Below are 23,503 nucleotides of genomic sequence, written 5' to 3' on the forward strand. Positions count from 1 at the left end.
TAAAGTGAAGAGTCATTATAGTACCCAAATTCACAGTTGTTACTTTCTAAGTTGTAAATCAGCCCGTGATTTATATGGGCTTCCTACTTCTTCAGCCTCATCTCTCCCCTTTGCTTCCACATACTTGGTTTCTGCCATACAGAAGACTTTGCAGTTCCTCAAATGTATCATCCTATTCAATAATTCATTACCTTTGTATACTGATCTCTTGGCTTTCAACATCTTTCCCACTACCCCAAGCCTAGCTCAATCCTCATTCAGTAGGAGAATTCTTACTCATGCTTCAAAACCTATTGCAGATACTACTCCTTGGTGAATCCTTCCCAGATTCCCAGTTGATAATATGTCCCCTCTCCCATTGTGTCCTCAACATTCCTCCATGAGAGTTACTGATTGTGACCCCTCCAAAGTCTGCAAGATCCTTGGGGAGAGGAAAGTGATTTGTTCTTCACTTCTTTCTCTAGTCCTGGGCCGGGCTTGAAGTAAAGCTCCCCAAATCTTGTGGTGCCCACACATACAGGAAGTCTCCTCTAATTCGGATCCTTTGTCTGAAGGAGCTCACTGTCTCAGCCCCTTGTTTGGAATGTCTCCTGATACAAAAAGATCAGGGAACAGGTTTTTCCTTGGGACAAATGGGCGTGGATTATGAAAATATTATGCAAGATTAGTCAAATGCTGCACTGTTTCCTTTAGGAACTGTCCAGGTACACAACTGTCGGTCAGTTCAGGAGTGGATCTTTCGTTGCAGGTGAATGGGGGCCGGTGGAGGGGACTGTGACGATTGGCTTCCTTAGGGGATGGGCTTTGATTGCCCCCTGAGCTCTACGCCACCAGGCAGAGGTAAGACTGTTCGTCAAGAACTTCTCTTTGTGTCTTAGCAACCTAAATACTCTTCCTGGTCACTACAGAAGGGACACGGAAAGTCTCCTTCTTCTTTCCCTCCTCCTATTTCTAAGTACTTTTTGTTTTTAAGTATCTATAAGTCTCTTTTGACTGTGACCAAGCTAACGGGCTTGGGTTGCACACAGGTGACATGGATGAGACTGCCTTTGTTAGAAACGAGTAGAACGATGAGAAATCCTCTCAGTGATACAGTGGCTGAGGAGTTCCCTGAGGAGACAAAAGGAGGAGAATGAAGTCTGAGTCTCTCTGTGGGTTGAGACACATCGCTGATGATCATAATCTAGAGCTGTTGCTAGGAGTTGACAAACACATGGTGTGGTCATGAGAGCTGGCTGACTCCAAGGGAGGGGAAGGGAGAGACAGAGAGAGAGAGACAAATAGAAAAGTCCAGGAGATAAGAACCCCCTGTAAGCATGATGCTCCATTTCTGGTTTCCAGATGGTGATATTTTTGTGTGAGGATGTCGTTCAGAACAATGTTCAGCATGCCCTACGCAGAATGATGTTTTGGTACCTGATCCTTAGCAGATATAAGTTGTTAATTAATGAAATATGCTAAGACTAATGAAATTGAATGTTCCAATATATTTATATATCAACATATGGAAACACAAAAACCTTTGTTTTATATATGTGTGTGTATCTGTCTGTCTTGCTGCATAATAAAAGTAACTATTTTCAGCAGATATTTTTTCAAAGTCAGCACAGGGCTCCCTCCCCCTATCCTGGTTCTGACATCACCATTCCCGGGGTATTCTCACAGAAGTACCCTAGTAATTGTTTATTCATGGTGGATAATATGTTGCTAAATAAAACTTTCCTGGGCCACTCCCTCAACTCCTCTAAGATGAGAGATCAAGAAGTGAGGGGGTTGGGGAGAAAGGATTTTTTTTTTTTTTTGAAGGATATAGCTCTAGGGCTGCATTTGCATTCCTTTTTGGTGCTTCTCCCCTGAAAAATACATGGAGTGATAAATGCAATGAGACGAACAATCTGCTTTCTGCAGCAACAGTAAAGAGAACACTCGAGAGACACAAACTGCGATACGTCTAGGCAATGGACACCTACCCGGCCACTAACACATAAGTCAGATCTACACACTTGGCCATGGCATAACGTCCAGCAGGTGTATACATCCTGGAGGCCAAAATTGGCAACACTTTTTATCATGATTACTTCACAAGATTGAGAAGATGGCAACATTTCCCCACTTGGTGTTATATATGTTGTGTTGTTCAAAAGGTTGGCAATGAGCCAAAGTGTTGCATTTCTTCCATAAAGAAAAAATGACTGAAAGAGGGAATGTGAATGAGAAAATGAGAAGAGGGAAAGAAGGAGTCAGGGCACAGATCCCAAGAATGTGGTCGAGGAGTCCTCCTTTGCAGATGGGGCTGATTGTTTTCTATTTCGTGTTATAAAATGCCAAAGACATTGTGCTAAGAAAAAAAATAAGTGTGGGTGTGTGTATAAATAAAATCAATCCTTAATAAATTATATTGCTAATAATATACTAGGCTCCTAATTAAACATTGAATTTTTAACCAATTCAATATATTAATAAAAAGAGACATTGGGGAAGGACAGGAACACTTTGGGAACTTAGTTTAATTTTCTTTTCAAAAAAAGGAAAAAGGAGCTGGACCCCCCAAACCATGGGGCATGCAGAACAACTTGAACAAGATACAGAGACTCACAGAGACACAGGGTGGGGCAAGGAGTGAAAGGGGTCAGAAGATTAATAGTAAACTCCTTTTTATAGATATCATACTTTATAATGTGCATAATATTTCATCACCTTAGGGTCTTACTGGAACTTTAGGTACTTTTTCAAAGTTTTATTTATTTATTTATTTATTTATTTGGTAGGTGTTTATAGGTTCTAGAAAATAAGAATTAAAAATGTTTTCAGAGGCAGGATTTGAATAAGTCAAACTTTAGGCTTCATAGAAAAAGCCCACCTACATTATATGATCTTGTTTGTTTTCTGCTTGTTTCTGTTAAAGTCTATGAAGTTCAATTATGCCCCTTACTGTGTAATTTAAGACACCCTGGCTATCCTTCAAATCTCAAGAGAGAAATCTCAGGGATGGGGGAGGGTGTAGTATAAGGATGACAGGAGTTGTGGTTGAGTCAGAGATAGCAAAGCTCGGAAAAAAGCAAGCCACCCACTCTAAGTGACAGAGATTGTAGAGGGTGGAGCCCAGATTTAAATCAAAGTGTGTCCCAGCAAAGCTATACTCTTAAGAAAAAAAAAAAACAAATTCTGCCTGACACGAAAGTATCATTTGCTCACAAGGCTATAATTAGAGCTTCACGTATCCTCTTATACTTTCTAAAAGGGCAAGCTTTATGGAACCAACAAAGCAGTGACTTCTCTGGGACAAGATGTGACTGGTACCAAAGATGCCTGACTCAGAGGGTACAAGAAAATAGGGTTTCATATAAGAAATGTCCACTCCACTGGCTAGTAAAGGAAAGATGGATATATACTAGACAGAATCATGGCCCCCGTAGCAAAGATGTCAACACATTACCGTACGTATCAAAAAGGACTTCAGAGATGATTTGGAGTCTTGAGATGGGAAGATTGTCTGGAATTATTTGGGTGGGCCCAGGGTGATCACAGGGTTCATGTTCGAGAAGGGCAGGAGAGTCAGAGTTAGAGAGGAGATGTGATGACACAGGCGGAGAGTCCGTGTCAGAGAGCTCCAAAGATGCCACCCTGCTGGCTTTGAAGCTGGAGGGGCAGTCCTGAGCACGCAATGATGGGCAGCTTCTAGACGCTGGGAAAGGCAAGGAAATGGGTTCTCCCCCGGGGCCCCCAGAATGGAATGCTGCCTTGCTAATGCCTTGGTTTGAGCCTAGTGACACCGATTTTAGACCTCTGACCTCCTAAATTGTAAGATGATAAATGTGTGTTGCTTTCAATCAAATTTGTAGTAATTTGTTGCAGCTCAATAGGAAACAAATACCACTGCCATGGACTTTTTTTGTGTACTAGTGGGTTCCAAGCAATCAATGTCACTGAGGACAGGAGTGGGATAGCTGGAGAATATTGTTGATCAAGACAGGGCAGAATCACTCAGCTGGAAAAGCCTCAGAGTGTGACTTTTAGAGGTGTAGACAGTGAATGGTGCTTTTCCATCATTCTTCCTTAATCCTTGGGTCCCAAGAAAAAGCAGCATCATCTGAGTGACACACATAGAGCAATGCACTCACTTCATCACACAGGAGCTTCTCTGCACAGTGTAGAAAACTTAAAAAACATATTCACAAAGATCTTACAAAATAATTATCCTCGTATTTAATCCTTTCATAGTTTAACCATTCCGGTTTGTTCAGGCATTTGTAAATTTTCAAAGACAAATTTAACTGCAGATAATAAATTATTTAAACCTTACAGAAAAAGGCTTTCTGAGCCCATTCCCACAGAGCTGACATTTCCTGAATCTCGATCTTCCATCACCTTCCAGAAGATGCAAAAGGAGAATGTGGGCAAGTCACATAATCTCCCTAGAGTTCCTGTTTTGTGAAATTATGCCCAATTCATTGAGATGGGAAACGAATCTTGAATCCTAGATCTGGAAGGAGCCCCAGAGATGGCAGTAGCCCACATTCTGCATTTTCATGTGAAGAAACTCAAGCAGTCACTTGTCCAAGACTTCACACAGCGCTGCCCTCCGCCTGTGCCCCCAAGGACACAGCATGCGTGCCAGGCTTCCTAAGGTGGTAGGAGTACGGATCCCCCCCCCCCGCCCAGAGAATTGTGTAATTTCGGAAGGAAGACAACAAATAATGTAAACATATAAAGCGGTTTCTCATAAATACAATGACAGAGGTAAGCACAGGGTGCTAGCTGAGTTTGGAGGAAGGACACACAGCCCCAACAGGCCCCACTCGCCATGGATACTCCTTGTTTTTCAAAATAAAAACGTCCATTAACTTCTCTTTAGTTGACAAAAATAATTGTGTCCTTGGTAAATTGTTTTTCTTTTTCTTTTCTTCTTTTTTTTAAAGATTTTATTTATTTATTTGACACAGAGAGAGAGAGAGAGATCACAAGTAGGCAGAGAGGCATGCTGAGAGAGAGGAGGAAGCAGGCTCCCTGCTGAGCAGAGAGCCCCATGCGGGGCTCTAACCCAGGACCCTGAGATCATGACCTGAGCTGAAGGCAGAGGCTTAACCCACTGAGCCACCCAGGCACCCCTGTTTTTCTTTCTTTTTTTTTTTTTTAAGATTTTATTTTATTTATTTATTTGAGAGAGAAAGAAAGAGAGAGCACAAGCAGGGTGAAAGACAGAGGGAAAAGCAGACTCCCCACAGAGCAGGGAGCCTCACGGGGGCTCCTAGATCTCGGGACTCTGGGATCTTGACCTGAGGTGAAGGCAGACACTTAACCAATGAAGCCACGTAGGCACCAGGTAAATTGTTTTTAAAATACTGTCACAATGAAATGAAGAAAATAAAGATGGTCCATAATCGAAATGATAGTGTCCAGAGATTATAGTGCTATTATATCTATATGTAGATGTGTGCATATACATATACATATGGATTTCCAGTCTCTCAATAGATGTATAATTTTAATGGATATATATATATAAATATATAATCTCCTGCTACTAGTTGTCACAACGCACTCTCACAGATACCTTATTTAAAGTCACTAAATCTCAGCATTGGAGTGGATACACTAAAAGCCATCTAGGCCAATTTCCACATAAATAAAACTTTTTATTTTTTAATAACTTGAGATATATAGAAAAATTGCAAAGGTAGTACAGAGAGTCTCCCAGATCTGTTTTCCTTATTATTAACATCTGACATCGGTGTGGCACATTTGTTACAATTAATGAACCAATATTGATACACTATTGGTAACAAAAGTCCATGGTTACATTCCCAATAGTTTGTAACTGATACTCTTTTTTTGGTCCACAATCCCATGAAGGATGTGACATTACATTTTGTTGTCACATTTTCTTGGGCTCCTCTTGACTGACAGTTTCTCAGACTTCTCTTGTTTTTGATGACTTTGGCATTTTTTTTTTAAAGAATATTGACCAAGCATTTTGTAGACTATCCCTCCGCTGGAATTTCTCTGGGATTTGTCTCGTGATTAGAGTAGGGTTATGAGTGTGGCAGAGGAAGAACTCAGAGGTAAAGTAGCACTCTACTCAAATTGGGTCAAGGCTACATAACAGTCGACATGATATTGCTGCCGATGTTGACCTAGATCACCCGGCACAGGTACTGTCTGCCTGGTGTCTCTACTGTAAAGTTACTCCCCAAACACACCTTATACTTTACCCTCTAAAAGAAAGTCACTATGCATAGCCCATTTCCAAGGAGTGGGAATTTGGAAGGTGGTGTATCGACCTAAACTATTTGGAATTCTTCTGCATGGGAAATTGGTCTCTTTTCCCACAATTATTTATTTATTCAATCACTCATTTATATCAGTGAGGACTCATGGCTAGTTATTTTAAACTTTTGGTCTTGATCTAAGGCTGTTTGATTCAGTGTGTGCTCAAATTGTACCAACTTTGGCAATTAGGAGGCTTTTTTTTTTTCCCAGATGGCTTTTGGATCTCCAACATTACACATTTGTGTGTGTGTGTGTGTGTGTGTGTGTGTGTATAGCACTTCCTTACCTTCTAGCACTGTCAAGAGCTGTAAGTTCATGTTTTTTATTTCCTGCCCTAGACCTGATTCCTTTTATTGAAGAATGGTATCAGAAACCAAGTTCTAGGTACTAGGCATGCTTATTAATGGTGGGGTATTTCGCTTCTAGGCCTTCTCAGCTGACAGAAGGAGGAAATATATATGTGTCTGTCGACCCTTGTATACAGACATACCTATATGTCCATATGTAACCATCTGTATCTACAGTAAGCTAATCATGAGTTAATTCTGATGTCCCCAAGTCTAATCCCTTACCACCTGGGTCACTGCCGCCTCTTCCCCTTGTTTACTTGTAAATTTCCACTCCAACTGTGAGAAATCTGGCTCCTGCCTTACATTTGTGTCTTTTCCCTTTTATTCTCAGCCTGGCTAGAGATTTATCCCTTTTATTAATCTTTTCAAAGAAATGGATTTGGTTTCATTAATTTTTTTCTAGTATTTTCCTGTTCTCAACCTCATTGATTTTCACTGTCATTTTTATTATTTCTTTTCTTTTCTCCTGCTTGCTTTAAGCCTATGTTGCTCTTCTTTCCCTAATTTTCTAAGGTAAAAGCTTAGTCTGTCCATTTTTTATCTTTATTTTCTCTAAAATAGGTACCCTAAATTCCGTTCTAAACACTGCTTTTATACTTTTGTGTTTTCGTTTGCATTTGGCTCAAAATATTTTAAAATTTATCTTGAGATTTCTTCTTTAATTCATGTTATGTTGCTTAGAATTCTGTTGTTTAATCTATTTTGAAATTTCCCAGGTTTTTTCTGTTTTTAATTTCTAGTTTGATTCCATTGTGCATGAGAACATGTTTTCTGTGATTTCTCGTCTTGTAAACCTATAAAGTCTTGACATTTATCTCATCTTGTAACTGTATTATATAGCCCAGAATGTGGTCGATCTTGCTGAATGTCCCATGTGAGCTTGAGAAGAATGCATAATCTTCAGTAGTTGAATGCAGTTTTCTATAAATGCTATTTGGATCAAGTTGGTTAATAGTGTTGTTCAGGCTGTCAATACCCTTACTGATTTTCTGCCTGCTTTGTGTATCAGTTACTGAAAGAGGAGTGTTGAAGTCTCTAACTATGATAGTAAATTTGTCTATTCCTCTTTTAAGAGCTGTCAGTTTTCATATCATGTGTTTTGATGCTGTTGTATTAGGTGCATACACAAGATTGTTATGACTTCTAAAAGAATTTAAACCTTTATAATCATATAATGCTCGTCTTTATCCCTGATAATCTCCCTCGCTCTGAAGTCAGCTTTGTTGGAAATAAACATAGCTAATTCAGCTTTCTTTGATTAGTGTGATATGTCTTTTTCCATCCCTTTTACTTTTAATTTATCTGAGTCTTTATATTTAAAGTACATTTCTTGTAGACAGTATATAATCAGGGCTTGTTTTTTTAATCCACTCTCACAGTATTTGTTTTTTAACTGGTGTATTTAGACCATTCACATTTAAAGAGATTATTGATTAGTATCTACTGTATTTGTAATTGTTTTCTATTGGCTGCACTTGTTCCTTGTTTTATTTTTCTCCCTCTTTTTCTGCTTTCTTTGGTTTTATTGAGCATTTTATATGATTCTATAGTTCTTCTCTTAGCTTGTCAGTTACATTTATTCTAAAATACTTTTAGTGATTTCCCTAGAGTTTACAATACACATTTTAATCTAAATTCACTTCAATTTTTAAAAATTTATTTATTTATAAATTATAAATAATAAATAAATAAATAAATTTAAAATAATTTAATAAATTTTAAATAAATAAATTTTCTCTTCAGGAAAGATGGCACAGGGGAGAGGGGCAAAGGGAGACGAGAGAGAAACTGAAGCAGACTCTGTGCTGAGCCTGGAGCCTACATGGGGCTTGATCTCACAGGACATCAGGACCCTGAGATCATGGCATGAGCCCAAACCAGGAGTCTGATGCTTAACTGACTGTGCCACCCAGCCACCTCTAATCTAAATTCACTTTAAATAACACTATACTACTTCCTTTGTCATATGGATACCTTCTGTATCTGTATGGAATAGTCCCAGTTCCTCCCTCCTATCCCATTTGTGATATTACTGTATTTATTTCACTTATCTGTATGTTATAATCACCCAATACATTGTTACTATTATTATTTCAAACAGTTATATTTTGGATCGACTAAGAGTATGAAAAACAAAACATTTTATTCCACCTTTATGTTCTGTTCTTCCATGATTCTCTTTTCTTTTATAGATCCAAATTTTGGACCTAGATCATTTTCCTTCTACCCAAAGACACTCTCTTAACATTTGTTTCAGGACAGTTCCACACGTGATGAATTTTCCCAATTTTTGTGTTTCTGAGAATGTTTTTACTTTCCCTTCATTTGGAAAAATAATTTTAGTGGATAGAGAGCTCTAATTTGGGAGGGGGATTTTCATTCAATACTTGAAATATTTCCCTTCACTCCCGTTTTGTTTCCACGGCTTCCGATAAGAAGTCTGTTGTGATTCTTACCCTCGTTCCTTTCTAGGTACATTTCCCCTCCTCTGGCTCCTTTCAAAATTTTCTTTTTGTTTTTAGGTTTCTATGGTGTGAAGATGATATAGGTAGGTGTGGTTTTCTCATATTTATCTTACCTGGTGCCCTCTGAATTTCCTGAATCTGTGGTTTGGAGTCATTAATTTTGGAAAGTTCTCGGCTTTTATTTAAATTTTTTTTTTTCTGCTCTGTTCTCTCTTTGCTTTCTGATATTAAAATCGTATATAACACATCTTAAAATTGTCCCATAGAACTTGAATGTTCTATTTTAGACTTCATTCTTTTTCTTCTTTGACTTTCAGTTTAGGAAGTTTCTCCTGCTATCTTTGAGCTCACAGATTCTTTCCATGGCTGTGTGAATCTACTAATGATTTCATCAAAAGCATTCTTCATTTTTGCTGCAATATATGTTATTTCTAGAATTTCCTTTCAATTTTTTTCTTAAAGTTTCCTTCTCTTTGCTTACATTACCCATCCTTTTTTGCATGCTGTCAACTTTTTCCATTACACCCTTAACACATTAATCATAGTTATTTTACACTGTAAATCATTCCAACATCTGTGTCATACCTGAGTTTGTTTCTAATGATTATATTGTCTCCTCAGACTATGTTTTTTCTTGGCTTTGATGTGTTTTGTAAATTTTTGTTGAAAGTCATACATGTTGTGTCAGGTAATATGAGCTGAAGTAAACAGCTTTTGGTGTGAGAATTTATGTTAATCAAACTAGAAGTTGGCCTATGTTTAATGATTGCTATAGCTCTAAGTACCAGAAGTTTCAAATTCCTCTAGTGTCTTAGTTTTGGGCTCCTATTTTGACTTCGGCCTTCCTTGGAGAAAAAGAGAGACAGAGATTCCAGCTCTTTCACTGTAACCCACTAGTATTATAGAGGATCCCTGTTGGTGTATTGGATAAATGTTGGGAGAGGAAGCATTCTATAATATTCTGATTAGATCTAGTCTTAGGGCTGTGATTTTCACAAGTGTTTCTCTAGTGGGACAACCTTTTCCCTCCTGCCCATGGCAGCAGCATTCCCAGTCTATATTCCTGGAGATCTGACCACTGTTAACTATGGTTGGTTTTTGTTTTTTATTTTTTTTCCTTAGGTGAGACAAGGCTAAAGTGGTCTAATAAAGGAGAAATCCCCTTCCACAATTCTCTTCCCTTAAATTGGGGTAAAGTTCTGGCAAAGCCTTTTTCCCCTGGAAAGTAGACCTTTGCTGTGGAGAAAGATCTGAACATATTTCAGAATGATTACTTTTCCTCTCCTTCTCTCAGAACCATGAAGGGATCTTTCTTATATCTTCACTGTGAGGACCTGGTGGGTTTCCTGGAGGTAAAGCCCACAAAAATATGAGATTCTCCTGGACTACATCCATGAGGGATCTTAGGTGACCTCAAACTGTGTCATATTCAGTGTGTTACTGTTGCAAAATAGTAACAAATACACTATCCCTCATTAGGATTGTGTCAGAAATCTGGACTTTTTTCTTACTCTGTGAAGCTTGTTGACAGAAATGGTAGTTGTAAGGGTGGTGGTTCTTCTTGAACTACTGAAGAAACCTTTAGACTAAAATGGCTTGGAACCACTAGAGTGGACAATGCTGACTACATTCATGGAAATGAACATGACAGGGAGTGTCTGAATATATGTAATATAACGTAAGATAACTAATATCACAGCTATTTAGTGATCCTGATATTTTTCAGTTCTCAAGACAATGTGTAGGCAAAATGACTCCATTTACTGTTTTCTATGAAATGTTTCTGAATATTTGGCATTCTCCCTTCCAATCAAACTTGGTAGAGGAAGGACTAAAACTAGTGCTCCCTTCCTATATTATTGTGTCACACTGGTTCAGTTCATCAGACCTTTATTTATTGATCAGTTAATTATTTCTTATGAGCACAAGAAACGAGATGACGATCCATCTGTCTGGAGTGTCCTAGAGCACTCTCCTCAAATACCGTTTCTTTGCATTCTGAAAGCATTTTATACCTCAATTACAGTGATAAGCAATTCACAGTGTATACAGCTGTTTTGTGTCATGGCTAGTGGTCCTATTTCAGGAGTAAAGATTAGGGAGCTGCCTCCATTGTGTTACTTTCCTATATGGTCAGATTTAACATATTCATTGTTAGAAAGCAATTTCAGTTTTCTTGCCAACTTTCATCTTCTGTAGAGTGGGTAATCTAAGTCATAAGAATGTACATTTTCTCCCATGGGGTTCGGTAAAGGGAGAGAGTAAAGAAAGGGTTTTTGTTGTTGTTGCCAGCAATAATGCAGCCCATAAACTTTTAAAATATATTTTGAATTGCTCTGCTTCTAAAAAACTTTATTCACCTATCCTCTGTTATCTTAGATTATTTCCCATAGTATTATAACTTTTTGTTTATGCCTTTATTTCCATCCTAAAAAGATAGCTCCTTAAATCAGGGAGAATATCTTATTTTTATTATCTGTAGTACCTGGAAGAAAGCTATCTCAGAGATATTGCTCAATAAATACCTGTTGAGATGAAATTAAAACTAATAAGATTCTACTTAGATTTGAAGTTGAGCTTCTTTCTTTACTGAGCTCTAAAGCCATGTATCCAAACTGCCTGCATGATGATTATCCTGATTGTTGTCCTACATACCAATCACCATGCATCTAACATGATTTTAGTCAGTTTAAAGAATATTTTTCATACATCATGGCAGTGATGCCTACAATAATTGTATGAGGGAGCACCTATGAAATGAATGTTTGCATTTTTACTGGTAAGAATACTGAGTCTTAGGGATTGAGACCTACAGGGTCTCACACATAGTACACGTTGGAACCAGCGTGAGGACTAAGCCCTTGGGGCCCTAAGTCCTAAGCAATTTATGATTCTCTTTTGTGTGGTATGGGGGTCTCAACACTCTTTTGATACTTAGAACTGAAAAAATTTTTGTCATTGGGGGAGGGTAGCTGCTCTGCTCTGTTCAGCATATTGAACAGTTTCCTTGGCCTCTAGCCATTAGATTCCATTGGCGTACTCCATCATTTGTTACCATTTGTGACAACAAAAATGTCTGCAGACATGGCCAAGGTCTCGTTGGCAAAATCAGTTCCAGTTGACTCAGTGGTCTAATAACAGACACAATGTGTTAAGTGCTCTGGGACCAGCATTAATCAAATGAGAGGAAAATGGGGGGTGGGGAGGAAGTCTCCTTCATAGCAGAGGCAGCTTTTAATTTGGATCTTTACGGTGGAAAGATTGAATTGACCTAGCAGGATTATTGAGATGAGAATGAATAACAAATATTTGTTGAGCAGTCACGATGTGTCCAATTTAGCTCTAAGGGCTAAAATATAAAAAGCATTGTTAAATGTCTTCCCAAAATGAAATCCCATCTTAATGTCCATCTAGTGGAATATAGAGCTATTTGGGGTCACTTAATCTCATAACAAGCATTAGCATCTAGATTTATATTATCTGCTAAAGAATACTTAGGAAAGAATTGCCTCCCATTTATTTTTGTAGCTTACTAACTTATAAATCAGTCCCAATCATCATTTAATTGTACTGTACATGGAGACTGTATTTTCTCGTAAGTTTCTGGCTCATTGGGAATGTACAAAACTATTGAACTGGAGCATATTTGCATAAATGTGAAAGAAAGGAAAACCTACCTTTAGCTCTTGTCCCTGTTCAGCCAAGTTCTTGGAACTGCATAGAAACTCTATCAGCAGAGATGACAACCATCTCTCTCTGACTCAGCTTGATGAGCCCAGGGCTAAATCTACTTGGAAAACTGACATCTCTGAAAAGATATGCTTCTCTTCCTTCAACTAATAATTTTGGAAAGTGTATAGGAGCTGTTTGCATATTCCTCTCTGAGCTGTGGAAATACGTATAATTATTAAGAATATGGATTTGGGGGCACCTGGGTGGCTCAGTGGGTTAAGCCGCTGCCTTCGGCTTGGGTCATGATCTCAGGGTCCTGGGATCGAGTCCCGCATCGGGCTCTCTGCTCAGCAGGGAGCCTGCTTCCTCCTCTCTCTCTCTGCCTGCCTCTCTGCCTACTTGTGATCTCTCTCTGTCAAGTAAATAAATAGAATCTTTAAAAAAAAAAATCTTAAAAAAAAAAAAAAAGAATATGGATTTGGGGGTCAGATAGATATAGATATGCCTGCCCCCTGCCTCTATCCATATGACTTATGTGACTGAGGACAAATTGTTGTAAGATCTATGAACCTCAGTTTCTTCATCTACAGGGTGAAGATAAGAATGACTTCTACCTTGGGGTACCTGGGTGGCTCAGTCGATTAATCATCCCACTCAATTTTAGCTCAGGTCACGATCTCAGGGTCCTGGGATCGAGCCCCATGTCAGGCTCCCTGCTCAGTGGTAGTCTGCTTGAGATTCTCTCTCCCCCTCCTTCTGCCCCTCGCCTCTTCCTTACCTTCTCCTTCCACCCGCTTCCCCATCAAATAAATAAATCCTAAAAAAAAAAAAAAAAAAAAGAATGACTTCCTCCTAAGTTTCTTGGGAGAATCAGGTAAGAAAATCTTGTAAAACTTTTAGTATGGGATTTAGCACAAGTCAAAAATAAATAGTGGCCATTATTACCATCATCTTATCATCCTATTTTTATCACAACTACTAAATACAGAACTCCTATATGGGAAGGACTAGCTTGAAATGAGAATGAGTATACCTTTGAAGTTATGTTAACATAATCTTTTTTATAAAACAGGAAACACTTCAATGGGTCTTAGTAAAGAATGTGGGTCAGAGGAAGATTCTGGGGAAGGCTGAGGCTTTCTCTCCCTACCCCAGGCTCTGTCTCTGAGCATTAACCCACCACTATCCCAATCCACCTCTTCACTAGTTCGCTAATTCACTTCCTCTCTGCAAAAACAGTTTTCTGATGGTGAAAATGGGAATTGTAGCACTCTTCTAGCCTAATCAATATGTCTTTTTAAATGTTTAATAAAAGAAGGTGAGTCTGTGTGTAGAAGAACAATGACAAGAAGGAAAACTGGTCAGAGCTCAACCAGGGGAAAGGATTAGCCCACCAGAGACAATGATTCTGAAATACTGTTGTTGGGATTCACTACATCTGCGCTGTTCTGGAAACTTGAGGAAAAAATGCCGATTTTCTGATTCCACCCAGATCTACTGATGGACTAGAAAGCTCTCTCCAGCAATTCCCATGCTCATTCAGGTCTGAGAGGCCTTTTACTAGACCTTTTGCTGTTGTCTCTCCCTATGAGAGTTTATTCCCAGTAGACATTTCAACAATGCCTCCGACTCTATTCTCCACTCCAAGCAACATGATTATAATGTAGCTTCTCATGGAGGTCAAAGGTTTCTGTTCTTTAGAGCCCACGTCTGCTTCTGCTTTGGCATTCTTAACTCTTTTCCTCATCATCATAGTCTAGATTCTCCTCTCACTCCAGACTCCACCCTTCAATGAATTCATCTGTCACTTTGGTTCACGTAGGAGCCAGTCTGTGGCTGCCCAGGTATGTTAGCCCCGCCTTCACTACTGAACTCTGGACTTAGTATCCAAGAGGCATATTGATACTTCCTCCTCAGGGTTTCTACGGAAACCTCAAGCTACATTTGCAAAACAAAATACGCTAGATCCCTCCATAAACTGACTCCTCCTTCTGTAATCCCTGCTCAATAAAGGAATGGTACCAACCACTTGCCCAAGTTAGAAACCTGAGAAAAATCTTTGACCACTGTCTCCCCCTACATAGTGGACAATTAATGAAACCTACTGATTTTTTTTTTTTCTCCCACATGAATCCCAAGTTACTCACATTTTTATTTCTAATCTTGGGGCCATCGCTGTAGTCACAATTATATCTCACCTGGCTTCCAGGCTCCCATCTTTCAGTTCAGTTCCTTCCACTTATTCCATTCTCCATATTGAAGCAAGAGAACATTTTTAAAATATAAATTTGATCATGTCACTTCCCATTACCCTCAGACTAAAGTTTAAAGTTCTTAATAGCACATGACATCTTTCGCGATCCAGTTCCTCCTTCTCTCTCCAGCTCTATGACTTGAAACACCTCTTCATAGTTTTTGCAGTAGCCATTCCTAGATTCTTGCAATTCTTCAAGTGGACCATTCCCTCTCTTGTCCCAAGCACATGCTGTTCCCTCTACCTTCCTCCCACCCCATGCAGAACGTAGGGGCTAACATTTACTTACTGGCACTTTAAGAAGGCTATCGCAGGCAAAAGGGTTTACTGGTGAACTCACCTGATAACTGGGTTTCTTTTAGCCTGTTTTTTCCCAGGACGACCCATTAATGGTAGAAGCATTACCCAGCGGCTTTCTGACACCTTCGTTCTAGTGCATAATATACCAAAAATTCATTTTGCAAAATTGTCAAATCACTTAGCTTTTCCGGGTCTCATTTTCCTTTTAACCTTGACATGCCATTACAAGATTACTGTGTTAATCCAAAAAAGTCAAGGCTATGAGAATGACCTACTTATTGAAAATATGGAAACTGCATGGCATCACTTACCCAATCTCACTTTTGTTCTACTCTCACCTCTCCGCTAACCAGAGAAACTCCGCCTTTTAGTTTGCCTCCCTTCTCCCTCACCTCCTCCACTAACTTCTATTCTCTGTTAGGACCAGGCTTCGACTTGGTATTTTCCAGGATGTTTTTTCCAAACCCCCAAAGCTGGGCCAAGAACCCTACTGATAAGGTCCCTTAATACTTTCTTTTTCTCCAGAAAAACTTAGCAACTCTATTGTCATTTTGATCTACTTTCTTGCCTCCTCCCTCAGACAGTGAATTCTGTTCACTCACTCGAAGTATCTATTTGGCCTGAGCGATATTCTTCTGCAACCTGAAGGACAGACCCTGCCGGAAGTGTTCTATTTGGGAGGCTGTTCTTAGCATAACAATGCACTGGCTATCAATTGCCATTTCAAAGTTTCACAGACTTTCTTACTATTTTTTTTTAATATTTTTATTTATTTATTTGACAGACAGATCACAAGTAGGCAGAGAGGCAGGCAGAGAGAGAGGAGAAAGCAGGCTCCCCACTGAGCATAGAGCCTGATGCGGGGCTTGATCCCAGGACCCTGGGATCATGACCTGAGCCGAAGGCAGAGGCTTTAACCCACCGAGCCACCCAGGTGCCCCTCTCACTGTTTTTTTTTTTTTTTTTTTTTTTTTTTTTTTTTTTTTTTTTTAAGATTTTATTTCTTTATTTGACAGAGAGAGAGAGAGATCATAAGTAGGCAGAGAGTCAGGCAGAGAGAGAGGGGGAAGCAGGCTCCCTGCAGAGCAGATAGCCCGATGTAGGGTTCCATCCCAGGACCCTGAGCTGAAGGCAGAGGCTTAACCCACTGAGCCACCCAGGCACCCAACTTTTTCACTATTATATCTTCTTTAATTTTCATGAAGAAAGGTTTTTTTTTTTTTTTTTTAATTCAGTGATGACACATTTCTTTTTTTCTGATTTGACTATGGATCTGAAGAGGAATTGATTTTTCCAAGACCTTTCTCGTAGGAGCTATGTTTAGATAGGCTCCTATTTTCCTATTTTCAAATGCGGATTTCTATGCATGTGTACAGCAAGTCTCAATAAATGAGCTACATAAATAAATACATGTGTAATTAATGGATAATCAAAATGTGGGTAATTGAGGGCTTCTTTGTGGATATAAGTGCATGCCCATTTTTATTTTAAAAAACATTCTTTAAAGATTTTATTTATTTATTTGACAGAGAGAGATTACAAGTAAGCAGAGAGGCAGGCAGAGGGAGAGGAGGAAGCAGGCTCCCTGCTGAGCAGAGAGCCTGATGCAGGACTCAATCCCAGGACCCTGAGATCATGACTTGAGCCGAAGGCAGCGGCTTAACCCACTGAGCCACCCGGGCGCCCTAAAAAACCATTTTTGAAAAAATCTTCTGAGATGAAAACTGTTAAAATAGGGATTTCATCTTCTAAGTGTAGTTCTGGACATAGTATTTCAATTAACATATGTTTTGTCAATTAGCTTTTGTCCAAGACTGTCATATCCCAATAAGTGATGTAGAGGCTCTAATCTTCTTTTTCTTTTTAAGATTTTATTAATTTATTTGGTAGAGAGAGAGAGATCACAAGTAGGCAGAGAGGCAGGCAGAGAGAGAGGGGGGAAGCAGGCTCCCTGCTGAGCAGAGAACCCGATGCGGGCCTTGATCCCAGGACTCTGAGATCATGACCTGAGCTGAAGGCAGAGGCTTAACCCACCGAGCCACCCAGGCGCCCAGGTTCTGATCTTCTCAAGGATAAATGGGCAGTGGGTGCCACAGGAGGAAAAGGATGTTGTTACCTCAGACCTTAAGACACTCCTGGGCTCCTGAGAGTAAAGGTCTCAGATACTAGTGGTAGAGAGGTGAGAAAAATCCTGAGACAAGGGACATCTCCCAGGTTAGCTTCAAGGCCAGTTTGTAGGGCTATTCAGATCTTGCTCACAGACAGGAGTTCTGCAGAGGAATTCTCAAACTGTCATGGGGAGAGGGGAAATATAATAAGGTCTTTTTCTTCATTCCCCTTGAAGCCTCCCACTTTTATATATTAGGGCTCCTGGTTTTTATTGTTGTTGTTGTTTTGAAACTTTTATTGACTTATTTGAGAGAGAGAGCAGGAGGGAGAGGAAGAGAGAATCTGAAGCAGGCTCTGGGCTGTGCACGGAGCCTGACTCAGGCCGAGAGCCCATCACCTTGCGATCATGACCTGAGCTGAAACCAAGAGTTGGTCATTTAAGTGACTGAGCCACCCAGTATCCCTGGGGTTCTGTTTCTTTGAAATGAAATAGCATTGGAAATGCATATGGTTTTTTCTGTCATTCCAAACTCTGATAATACAGCTTATCAAAATGAAAAGAATGGTTGGCATGCACGACTCAAGAACAGAATCATTTTTAAAGATTTCATTTATTCACTTGACGGAGATCACAAGTAAGCAGAGAGGCAGGCAGAGAGAGAGGAAGGGAAGCAGGCTCCCTGCTGAGCAGAGAGCCCGATACGGGGCTTGATCCAGGACCCTGAGACCATGACCTGAGCCAAAGGCAGAGGCTTTAACACACCCAGGCGCCCCAGAATCATTTTTAAATAGGGCTTTAGCATTGTGTCCTTTATAAGGATGCATGGTGAATGTGACTGTGAAATTTAATTTTTTAAAAATGAAGCTGCTATTGTGCTTATTTACCTTTCTAAGTGGGATTGTCTGATCTTTCAATTAAAATTCTTCACAAATACTGAAATCCCTTGGAAGGTAGGACTGACTGTTAGCCCTGACAGCTTGGTCCCTTCTTTATGGGCTTGAGAATACGCACGTATGTTTGTTTCGTTTTCTCTGAACTTTCCAATAGAACTTCCTGGGAATTGAGTCTCTCCACCTGGAATATCAAATTCTACTGTCCTCATCTCCAGTGATGGTTTGCAATGCAAATTGTCGGGTTGGTTACACACAGTACCATAACCATGGTAACCAAATGAAGACAAGTTTGCCTTACTTCCTCAGTGAAGTACTTTCCAGCCCTGCATTCAGACCTGATGTTACTGCCAACAGTCAAGGGCTTTAAAGAAACAGCCCGAGGGTTCAGAGATATAAAAACACAACTGGAGCCATTGTATTCCTTCCCCCACACTCCTCGCCTGAGTCCAGGACTGGCTACCAATCTCTCCTGCCATTTCTAACTGCTTTCAGCTTTCTTGGAGGGGAGACTAGAAAGAATCCCTCTGTATCTTTATCCCCAGCTTGACTGTAGATTTGGGCAAGCCCACTGCCCTGGCTTTCCATGTCTAGCTCCTAAACAGGAGCAGATAGAAACCTGCTTCTGTGTTCACAAGGACTTTTTAGTGTTAGCAGCTGTGATGCTCAAGGAGACAGGAAGGCGTCCAAATAGAAGCAGACACTTTCTGAGAACAACCACAGCAAGTTGCAAGGGCCACTTCTCTGCCAAAATTCCTTTCTTCTGGTAGATTCATTCTTACCATTTGTTTGTTTCCAGCCTGTGGGGGAAGGGTCTCAGTCCTCTGTTCTCAGTTTCTTTCTGTTGGAATGGGAGGGCAGCTGTGGTATGATCTGAAACTTCCGTACCCGCAGCAGTGTGACCTGGTGATGCCCAGGAAGAAAGACTATAAGCCATAAGGTAAGCGATCTAATTGCATGGATTCTGGCCTGGATGATTTCCGTACTCCCAGGACTACCTGGGTGGCTGCCATTAACAAAGAAAGGTAAAAAATACAGGGGATGGAAATGCTCTAGGCTCAAAATTCTTAGTTTATTTCCCTTTGGTTGTGAATACCATGTCAAGCGATGTTTCTGAGGGAAGAGGAAGAAGTTATTTTTACTTTCTATTGTAACTAGTGGGACTTGTGTGTCATTTTCTCTGGTACTTACTACCACGATTTGGTTCAGAGGATGATTTTCTAATCTGTCGTTCCTTCTATCATTATTTGTTGGGATTCTCTAAGAATAGCTTTCCCAACTCCCCACAGGTCTGCCTCCTTTAGATATTAGTACACATTATCTGAGCTCTCCAGGAGGTTTCCCTAATTAATATTTCTACAATGATGAGTGTCAATTTCCTATCTTCTAGGTGTTCTCACACTAATGAATTTCTGAGAATCTAATATGGTCACCTATTGTCTTTTTAGTCTTCATTTCCTTGAATATTTATAAGCTTCATTACATTTACATTCTTTAGCCCTTCGTACATGCTCCCTCCATTTTAACTAGGCTCCATGCACAATGTGGGGCTTGAACTCACAACCCTAAGACCAAGACCTGAGCTGAAGTCAGAAGTTGAACACTTAACTGAATGAGCCACCCAGGCGCCCCAATTTCCTTTCAAATTGCCTCATTGCATTGTTTCTGCTTCTATGTGTCTTCTTTATTGATTTATCATCGCCTGTCATACATCCAGGATAAAAACGCCTTTCATGTCACATATACTGTCAACATTTTTATAGATTTTTTAACATTTTGACATTTTTATTATTTTTACCATAAGAAATTTTTAAACTCTTAACCGGTTAAATCCATTGCAATTTTCCTTCCTTGCCTTTGGCGTCATTTCACCATAAGCTTTCACCACCTCAAGATTAAAAAAACATTTACCAATATTTTCTTTGAGGACTATTTTCATTTCATTTTTTTCACATTAAACCTTAACACTATTGGAACTCATTTTGATGAATTGTATAGGGGCTCTTGTTTGTTTTGCTTTGTATTTTTTCCATTAAATCTTAAATTCAGAAATAACTATAAATTCACACACAGTTCTAAAAATAATACGAAGTTTACCTGCCTTAATGCAGGAATCCTTCCAACATAGGTAACCTATTTCTGCATATGTAGATTTCTATCTGGGATAGGACAAATCCTATCAACATACTTAACAGCTATGAAGTTGTAATATCAGGACAGTTCCTCATAATCACTTATAAGGAATAATATCTACTTTCTTCTCTACATTCCCTGAGATGTTTATGATTATGATCATGGGGGAAAGCAAAGATGATGACACCTTTGATGTCAGAGGAGTAAAGAATATGTTAGAATATGCCTTTGTGGAATAATCCAGGTTGGAAAGAGGATTTAGACCCAGGAGCTGGCTTAAATCTTGATCTCTTCTCTTCACTACCAGCTATGTCTGTGTGTTCTTGGATGGAACACATTCTCATTGTAGTCAAGAATTTAACCAATATGATAGTTTCTTATTGGACCGAAATATGATGCAATTTTTATTGTGTAACAGTATGTTTTGAAACTTGAGATGTACACACCTGAAAATCTTTTAAAATTATATTTTAAAGACTTTATTTATTTGAGAGAGAGTGAGAGAGAGAGCATGGCGGGGTGGGAGGCAATGGGTCAGAGGGAGAAGCAGACCCCCTGCTGAGCAGGGAGCCCAATGCAGAGCTCGATCCCAGAACACCTGGATGGGGACCTGAGCCGAAGGCAGATGCTTAATCCCCTGAGCCACCCAGGTGCCTTGTACACCCGGAAAATCTTAAAGCAAATTGATCAGTTGTTTTTTAAAGGTATTAGGAAAAGTGTATAGAAGGAAGGTATTATAGAGTCCAATTAAGAGTATTTTTAAGAGAAATAGTCATCTGCATTGGTTGGTCAGATTCTCCAGAGAAGTGAGCTAGTGTGTGTGTGTGTGTGTATATATAAAATATATTATATATTATATATATATATTTATATATATTTATTATATATTATATATTATATAAATATATTATATTTATATATTATATATTAAATATATATTTAATATTTAATATTAAAATAATTCCATGTATTTAATTAGAGAGAGAGGGAGGGAGGAATTTATATCTATCTATCATCTATCTATCCATCTATCTATCCATCTACCTACCTATTGTTGCTCACACAACTGTGGAGACTGAGAAGTTCTATGACCTTCCATGTGCAAGCTGGAGACCCAGAAAAGTTGGTGGTATAGTCCAGTCTGAGTGTGAATCTTGAGAGCCAGGAGCATCAATGGTGTAAACCCCAGTTCTATAGCATGAGGATTCTGATGTCCCAGCTCAACAGTCAGGCAGAGAGGAGAAATTTCTTTCCACCTTTTTCTTCTCTTCAGGCCTCAACAGATTGAATAATTCCTGTCCACACTGGGGATAACAATCTGCTTTACTCAGTCTTCTGATTTAAGTGTTAATCTGTTCTGGAAACACCCTCATAGATACACCCAGAAATCATGATTAGCCAGATATCTGGGCACCCCCCGGCCGAGTCAAGTAGACACAAAATATTAATCATTGCTCTATCAGATAAGATGACTTGTGATTTCAGTAAGCTAACATTGAAGAACAGCTGTTTAATTGTTGCAAATCCACTGCTGAATAGCCCTTTGGTGAAATTTATGCTATAATTGTTCACATGCATTTTAATCCCCCTGTCTGGAATGTTTGTCTATCCATTACCCATCTTCAAGAACCATAGCCAATACTTCCCCTTCAAAGGAACATTTTTTATGTCCCTAAATGAGCATTCTCCTCCTTTAATATTTGAGAACAGTTGTTTTATACTTCTCTTAAAATGCATATTATGTTCTACTTCACAATATAGTTAATAAGTACTATTTTTTATAAAGGACTGTAAGTTCTTCAAAGTTTCTTTGTATACCATAGACAGTAAAATGTTTCATTGAATTAGTAGATGTTATTATTGCATTTATGTAATAGTTCATGCATACAATGCATTTTTATGAGGAATGACAAGTGCACATTACTGTCTCTGATATGACAGAGACTGTGAAGGTAAGTCATAATTCTCACCTCCTGAGAACAAAAACAAGAGTCCAGTATCAGAAAAATCATTCATTCTTAATCCACTGAGCCACCCAGGCGCCCCGAAAAATCATTCATTCTTAACAGTCATGGCTAATCCCCCATTATTACTCATGGTCTAGGCTAAGTGCCAAGGATAAAAAAAAAAAAAAAAAAAAAACGTCACAGTCCTTGTCTTCAGGGGGTCCATTTAGTTGAGTGGGAAGGGCAGAGTGTAAATAAACTGATGTGAAAAGTGCTTTCATAAGGAGTTGTGCAGGTTGCTGGGAGTGCCAGAAGAGAGCTAGGATTGGAGTGGAGAGTGGTAAGGGAAGAAAGTTCTATGGAATGAGTTCCATCTGAACTCAGTGGAATGGTATCCAGGAAAGAGGGAAAAGCAGCACCAGCAGAGGGATCTGCAGCCCGCAGCAGCAGAGAGGAGGGCACGCTGAAAACAACAAACAGGTCCGCGCATCCAGAATGTGATGTACACGAAGAAACCTGGATAGCAATGCTACGGGAATGGAAGATAGCCCCACCACCTTTCATTCTCCTTCCTCAGGATGAGGCAAGGCAAATACGGAGAAGACAAGAGTAGGAATAATGAAAAAAGAAAGAATCATTGAGAAGGAAAAAATCTCCTTGAAGTTGGAAAGGGATTCGAACAGGGCTCGCAGTAGGTAAATCTGTTGATTCAGTGCTCCCAGCCTCAAAGGCATTTCACGTTTCTAGGAAGCTGTAGATATGGTTCTTGACTGTCATCTTAATACTCTTTTGCTTATTTCACCAGCAAAAGATGAAGACTCCAAGTCTGAGAGAACTGATTCTGGATTCCAACTTGGGTGCAACTGCCTTGTCTTTAAATCTAGCTTGCTCCTAAATGGCAGGAGAGAGCACCCTTCACAGATTTCACAGTGGGAGGAAGCCACCCACAGAGCGAATCATCACAGACTGCGCGTTCCTCCTAGCAGAGTGTTGACAGAACACTCTATTCTCTAGGCTCTGCTTCTACTTCACTGAATCACTTGGAAATCTTTACCCATATTTATGGGACTTTGATACTTGGACAGGGAGGAAGAGCAGAAGGGCATTCCTGGC

General features: G+C 39.5%; 1 protein-coding gene across 4 annotated transcripts in view; it reads left to right on the forward strand.

Annotated features, from left to right (window-relative positions):
- Positions 1 to 704: 704 nt before the first annotated feature.
- ITPRID1 (ITPR interacting domain containing 1) overlaps positions 705 to 23,503 on the forward strand; it is a 109,142-nt gene continuing 86,343 nt past the window's right edge. For 2 of the 4 annotated variants that reach the window (XM_059171497.1, XM_059171500.1), the window contains exon 1: positions 705 to 840. The gene's annotated coding sequence lies outside the window, so the exon portion shown is untranslated. Of the gene's footprint in view, positions 841 to 9,142; positions 9,169 to 17,330; positions 19,252 to 23,503 lie in introns of those variants that run through there. The other 2 variants (XM_059171498.1, XM_059171499.1) reach the window with 2 other exon arrangements.

Source organism: Mustela lutreola, chromosome 4, assembly GCF_030435805.1.
Source record: "Mustela lutreola isolate mMusLut2 chromosome 4, mMusLut2.pri, whole genome shotgun sequence".
Classification (NCBI taxonomy): domain Eukaryota; kingdom Metazoa; phylum Chordata; class Mammalia; order Carnivora; family Mustelidae; genus Mustela; species Mustela lutreola.